Genomic DNA, 6,373 nt, shown 5'->3' on the forward strand with positions numbered 1-6,373 from the left:
ATATTATACCATCTGATTCTGATAAATCTCTCCCAGATAATCCCAAAGTATCTTCCTTTCAGGAAACAATGAAGAGGCATTCAGAGATAGTAACTACTGAATCAATCATCCTCATAATTAAATCATTACAAATATGTATGTATGTATGTATGTATGTATGTATGTATGTATGTAATGTGTACTTGTAAGGCGCTGTTAATCACACAAAAAGGGCTCAAGACGCTGCTTATTTAATCAACCTCATCCTGGGGATTGAAAATAAATCCTCAAGTAATGTTTTCTACCTCGTGTCAAAACCTATAATATATGAAATGTAAAGAAAAACTCCAAGAGGAGTATTAGAGGATGTGCAGAGCACTGCATGTGGGCCATAAAATTTTTTGGGACACTATAGGAGAAACTGTGGCATAAATTGACCGTAGTCAAGAGACTCCCAAACAGCAAAAAGCCTTATAAGGGAAAATCTGTTATTAAAAATTTTCACATAAAATATGTTACTGTCTCTTTAATTCACAAGTAACTCATTTTTGTGTGCACTTGTTTCATCCTAAAACACAAAGGATGGGATAAACAAATAAACAGTTGAAACTATTGTAATAAAGGTCAACAGCTAAATACACACTGTCACCTTAAATTTTAAAACAAAACTCTGGTCTGTTTTTTTTTTTTTTTTTTAATCTTTGCTAAAGAAAAAGATACATTAGCACACAAATATTGAGCACTGACTTAACCTCAGTGAAATCTTGCTGAGGTGCCCAATGCTCGTTCACCCTGAGAACTGTGTGACCCAAAAACCGATCCGGAGCGCAGTTGTAGAGCTATCCGGACTAACAGAAGTGAAGAGTACTGCGTTAGAACAAAAACTGCTCTATTTTCCGATAAAGCGAGTGCAGCCTAAGACGGCCTCAAACCTAGCTCCGCCCCTTGTGGGCGTGATATCACACATCGCAGCATATAGAGAACGTAATTGCGCCTCTGAAAGAAAAAAAAAACAGCGCAAAAATATAACCCCGCCCTTCGTGGGCGTAATACACGCTTTCCCGGACGCCTTTTTATCATATAGACAGACTACCGGGAGCAACTGTACTAGTGAACCTGGCAATTGTAAAACCAAATGAACGGTATAAGGGAGAAATGCATATTAAAAGTATAAATCATGCAGATTAGCCTCTCTGTCTAACAAGCATACTTCCTACAGTTCAGTGCAAATGCCCCCAGAAGCCACACTCCTGAGCCCCAGTGCCTGCCATTACCATGCTGTCACATAACCCTCCTTTAAATATATATAGGAGAAATGTCCCAGTAAAAGTGCTATACTCCTCTGTCCTGAAACCTCCTTATTGCTTCAGACCCAGGATAAAAAGTCAGCACTTACCTTTGTATTCTGCCCCACAGCAGGGCAGCTCAGCAGGTTTAGGAGGTCCTCTCCCTCCCATATCCCTGTGGAAAATGATAAAGCCTGAGTTAAGTGTGCTTAGGCTATGAGGAGAAGGGCAGCATAAATGTATAGGAGGCGCAGGGAGAATTATGTCACACAAGTTCCTATTGCTCTAAAGCCGCCAAAAGCTCTACTGAAGAGAATGATATGGACTACGGCTACACCCTAGAACAAAGCAGCACTCTCTGGCACCACTTTAAAAATAATAAACTCTTGATTGAAGAATCTAATCTAACCACTCACTTTACTTCTTCCTATCACTAACGTAGGCAAAGAGAATGACTGGGGTGGGAGGGAAGGGAGTAGCTATTTAACAGCTCTGCTGTGGTGCTCTTTGCCTCCTCCTGCTGACCAGGAGGTGAATATCCCATAAGTAATGAAGATGATCCGTGGACTCATTGTGTCGTTAAGAAAAAAGTAGCAGTGCAAGTACCACCAGCATTGCTACTGTGCCCAAAAACATAATTTATGTAAGAACTTACCTGATAAATTCATTTCTTTCATATTAGCAAGAGTCCATGAGCTAGTGACGTATGGGATATACATTCCTACCAGGAGGGGCAAAGTTTCCCAAACCTCAAAATGCCTATAAATACACCCCTCACCACACCCACAATTCAGTTTAACGAATAGCCAAGAAGTGGGGTGATAAAAAAAGTGCGAAAGCATATAAAATAAGGAATTGGAATAATTGTGCTTTATACAAAAATCATAACCACCACAAAAAAAGGGCGGGCCTCATGGACTCTTGCTAATATGAAAGAAATGAATTTATCAGGTAAGTTCTTACATAAATTATGTTTTCTTTCATGTAATTAGCAAGAGTCCATGAGCTAGTGACGTATGGGATAATGACTACCCAAGATGTGGATCTTTCCACACAAGAGTCACTAGAGAGGGAGGGATAAAATAAAGACAGCCAATTCCTGCTGAAAATAATCCACACCCAAAAATAAAGTTTAATGAAAAACATAAGCAGAAGATTCAAACTGAAACCGCTGCCTGAAGTACTTTTCTACCAAAAACTGCTTCAGAAGAAGAAAATACATCAAAATGGTAGAATTTAGTAAAAGTATGCAAAGAGGACCAAGTTGCTGCTTTGCAAATCTGGTCAACCGAAGCTTCATTCCTAAACGCCCCGGAAGTAGAAACTGACCTAGTAGAATGAGCTGTAATTCTTTGAGGCGGAGTTTTACCCGACTCAACATAGGCAAGATGAATTAAAGATTTCAACCAAGATGCCAAAGAAATGGCAGAAGCTTTCTGGCCTTTTCTAGAACCGGAAAAGATAACAAATAAACTAGAAGTCTTACGGAAAGATTTCGTAGCTTCAACATAATATTTCAAAGCTCTAACAACATCCAAAGAATGCAACGATTTCTCCTTAGAATTCTTAGGATTAGGACATAATGAAGGAACCACAATTTCTCTACTAATGTTGTTGGAATTCACAACTTTAGGTAAAAATTCAAAAGAAGTTCGCAACACCGCCTTATCCTGATGAAAAATCAGAAAAGGAGACTCACAAGAAAGAGCAGATAATTCAGAAACTCTTCTGCCAGAAGAGATGGCCAAAAGGAACAAAACTTTCCAAGAAAGTAATTTAATGTCCAATGAATGCATAGGTTCAAACGGAGGAGCTTGAAGAGCTCCCAGAACCAAATTCAAACTCCAAGGAGGAGAAATTGACTTAATAACAGGTTTTATACGAACCAAAGCTTGTACAAAACAATGAATATCAGGAAGAATAGCAATCTTTCTGTGAAAAAGAACAGAAAGAGCAGAGATTTGTCCTTTCAAAGAACTTGCGGACAAACCCTTATCTAAACCATCCTGAAGAAACTGTAAAATTCTCGGTATTCTAAAAGAATGCCAAGAAAAATGATGAGAAAGACACCAAGAAATATAAGTCTTCCAGACTCTATAATATATCTCTCGAGATACAGATTTACGAGCCTGTAACATAGTATTAATCACAGAGTCAGAGAAACCTCTTTGACCAAGAATCAAGCGTTCAATCTCCATACCTTTAAATTTAAGGATTTCAGATCCTGATGGAAAAAAGGACCTTGTGACAGAAGGTCTGGTCTTAACGGAAGAGTCCACGGTTGGCAAGAGGCCATCCGGACAAGATCCGCATACCAAAACCTGTGAGGCCATGCCGGAGCTACCAGCAGAACAAACGAGCATTCCTTCAGAATCTTGGAGATTACTCTTGGAAGAAGAACTAGAGGCAGAAAGATATAGGCAGGATGATACTTCCAAGGAAGTGATAATGCATCCACTGCCTCCGCCTGAGGATCCCGGGATCTGGACAGATACCTGGGAAGTTTCTTGTTTAGATGGGACGCCATCAGATCTATTTCTGGAAGTTCCCACATTTGAACAATCTGAAGAAATACCTCTGGGTGAAGAGACCATTCGCCCGGATGCAACGTTTGGCGACTGAGATAATCCGCTTCCCAATTGTCTATACCTGGGATATGAACCGCAGAGATTAGACAGGAGCTGGATTCCGCCCAAACCAAAATTCGAGATACTTCTTTCATAGCCAGAGGACTGTGAGTCCCTCCTTGATGATTGATGTATGCCACAGTTGTGACATTGTCTGTCTGAAAACAAATGAACGATTCTCTCTTCAGAAGAGGCCAAAACTGAAGAGCTCTGAAAATTGCACGGAGTTCCAAAATATTGATCGGTAATCTCACCTCCTGAGATTCCCAAACTCCTTGTGCCGTCAGAGATCCCCACACAGCTCCCCAACCTGTGAGACTTGCATCTGTTGAAATTACAGTCCAGGTCGGAAGCACAAAAGAAGCCCCCTGAATTAAACGATGGTGATCTGTCCACCATGTTAGAGAGTGTCGAACAATCGGTTTTAAAGATATTAATCGAGATATCTTCGTGTAATCCTTGCACCATTGCTTCAGCATACAGAGCTGAAGAGGTCGCATGTGAAAACGAGCAAAGGGGATCGCGTCCGATGCAGCAGTCATAAGACCTAGAATTTCCATGCATAAGGCTACCGAAGGGAATGATTGTGACTGAAGGTTTCGACAAGCTGCAATCAATTTTAGACGTCTCTTGTCTGTTAAAGACAGAGTCATGGACACTGAATCCATCCGGAAACCCAGAAAGGTTACCTTTGTCTGAGGAATCAAAGAACTTTTTGGTAAATTGATCCTCCAACCATGATCTTGAAGAAACAACACAAGTCGATTCGTATGAGATTCTGCTAAATGTAAAGACTGAGCAAGTACCAAGATATCGTCCAAATAAGGAAATACCACAATACCCTGTTCTCTGATTACAGACAGAAGGGCACCGAGAACCTTTGTAAAAATTCTTGGAGCTGTAGCTAGGCCAAACGGCAGAGCCACAAACTGGTAATGCTTGTCCAGAAAAGAGAATCTCAGGAACTGATAATGATCTGGATGAATCGGAATATGAAGATATGCATGCTGTAAATCTATTGTGGACATATAATTCCCTTGCTGAACAAAAGGCAAGATAGTCCTTACAGTTACCATCTTGAACGTTGGTATTCTTACATAACGATTCAATATTTTTAGATCCAGAACTGGTCTGAAGGAATTCTCCTTCTTTGGTACAATGAAGAGATTTGAATAAAACCCCATCCCCTGTTCCAGAACTGGAACTGGCATAATTACTCCAGTCAACTCTAGATCTGAAACACATTTCAGAAATGCTTGAGCTTTTACTGGATTTACTGGGACACGGGAAAGAAAAAATCTCTTTGCAGGAGGTCTCATCTTGAAACCAATTCTGTACCCTTCTGAAACAATGCTCTGAATCCAAAGATTGTGAACAGAATTGATCCAAATTTCCTTGAAAAAAACGTAACCTGCCCCCTACCAGCTGAGCTGGAATGAGGGCCGCACCTTCATGTGGACTTAGAAGCAGGCTTTGCCTTTCTAGCTGGCTTGGATTTATTCCAGACTGGAGATGGCTTCCAAACTGAAACTGCTCCTGAGGATGAAGGATCAGGCTTTTGTTCTTTGTTGAAACGAAAGGAACGAAAACGATTATAAGCCCTGCTTTTACCTTTAGATTTTTTATCCTGTGGTAAAAAAGTTCCTTTCCCACCAGTAACAGTTGAAATAATGGAATCCAACTGTGAACCAAATAATTTGTTACCCTGGAAAGAAATGGAAAGTAAAGTTGATTTAGAAGCCATATCAGCATTCCAAGTTTTAAGCCATAAAGCTCTTCTAGCTAAAATAGCTAGAGACATAAACCTGACATCAACTCTGATAATATCAAAAATGGCATCACAGATAAAATTATTAGCATGCTGTAGAAGAATAATAATATCATGAGAATCATGATGTGTTACTTGTTGCGCTAAAGTTTCCAACCAGAAAGTTGAAGCTGCAGCAACATCAGCCAAAGATATAGCAGGTCTAAGAAGATTACCTGAACACAGATAAGCTTTTCTTAGAAAGGATTCAATTTTCCTATCTAAAGGATCCTTAAACGAAGTACCATCTGACGTAGGAATAGTAGTACGTTTAGCAAGGGTAGAAATAGCCCCATCAACTTTAGGGATTTTGTCCCAAAATTCTAATCTGTCAGACGGCACAGGATATAATCGCTTAAAACGTTTAGAAGGAGTAAATGAATTACCCAATTTATCCCATTCTTTGGAAATTACTGCAGAAATAGCATTAGGAACAGGAAAAACTTCTGGAATAACCACAGGAGCTTTAAATACCTTATCCAAACGTTTAGAATTAGTATCAAGAGGACCAGAATCCTCTATTTCTAAAGCAATTAGTACTTCTTTAAGTAAAGAACGAATAAATTCCATTTTAAATAAATATGAAGATTTATCAGCATCAACCTCTGAGACAGAATCCTCTGAACCAGAAGAGTCATCAGAATCAGAATGATGATGTTCATTTAAAAATTCAT

The sequence above is a fragment of the Bombina bombina genome, chromosome 7 (assembly GCF_027579735.1).
Source record: "Bombina bombina isolate aBomBom1 chromosome 7, aBomBom1.pri, whole genome shotgun sequence".
Lineage (NCBI taxonomy): Eukaryota > Metazoa > Chordata > Amphibia > Anura > Bombinatoridae > Bombina > Bombina bombina.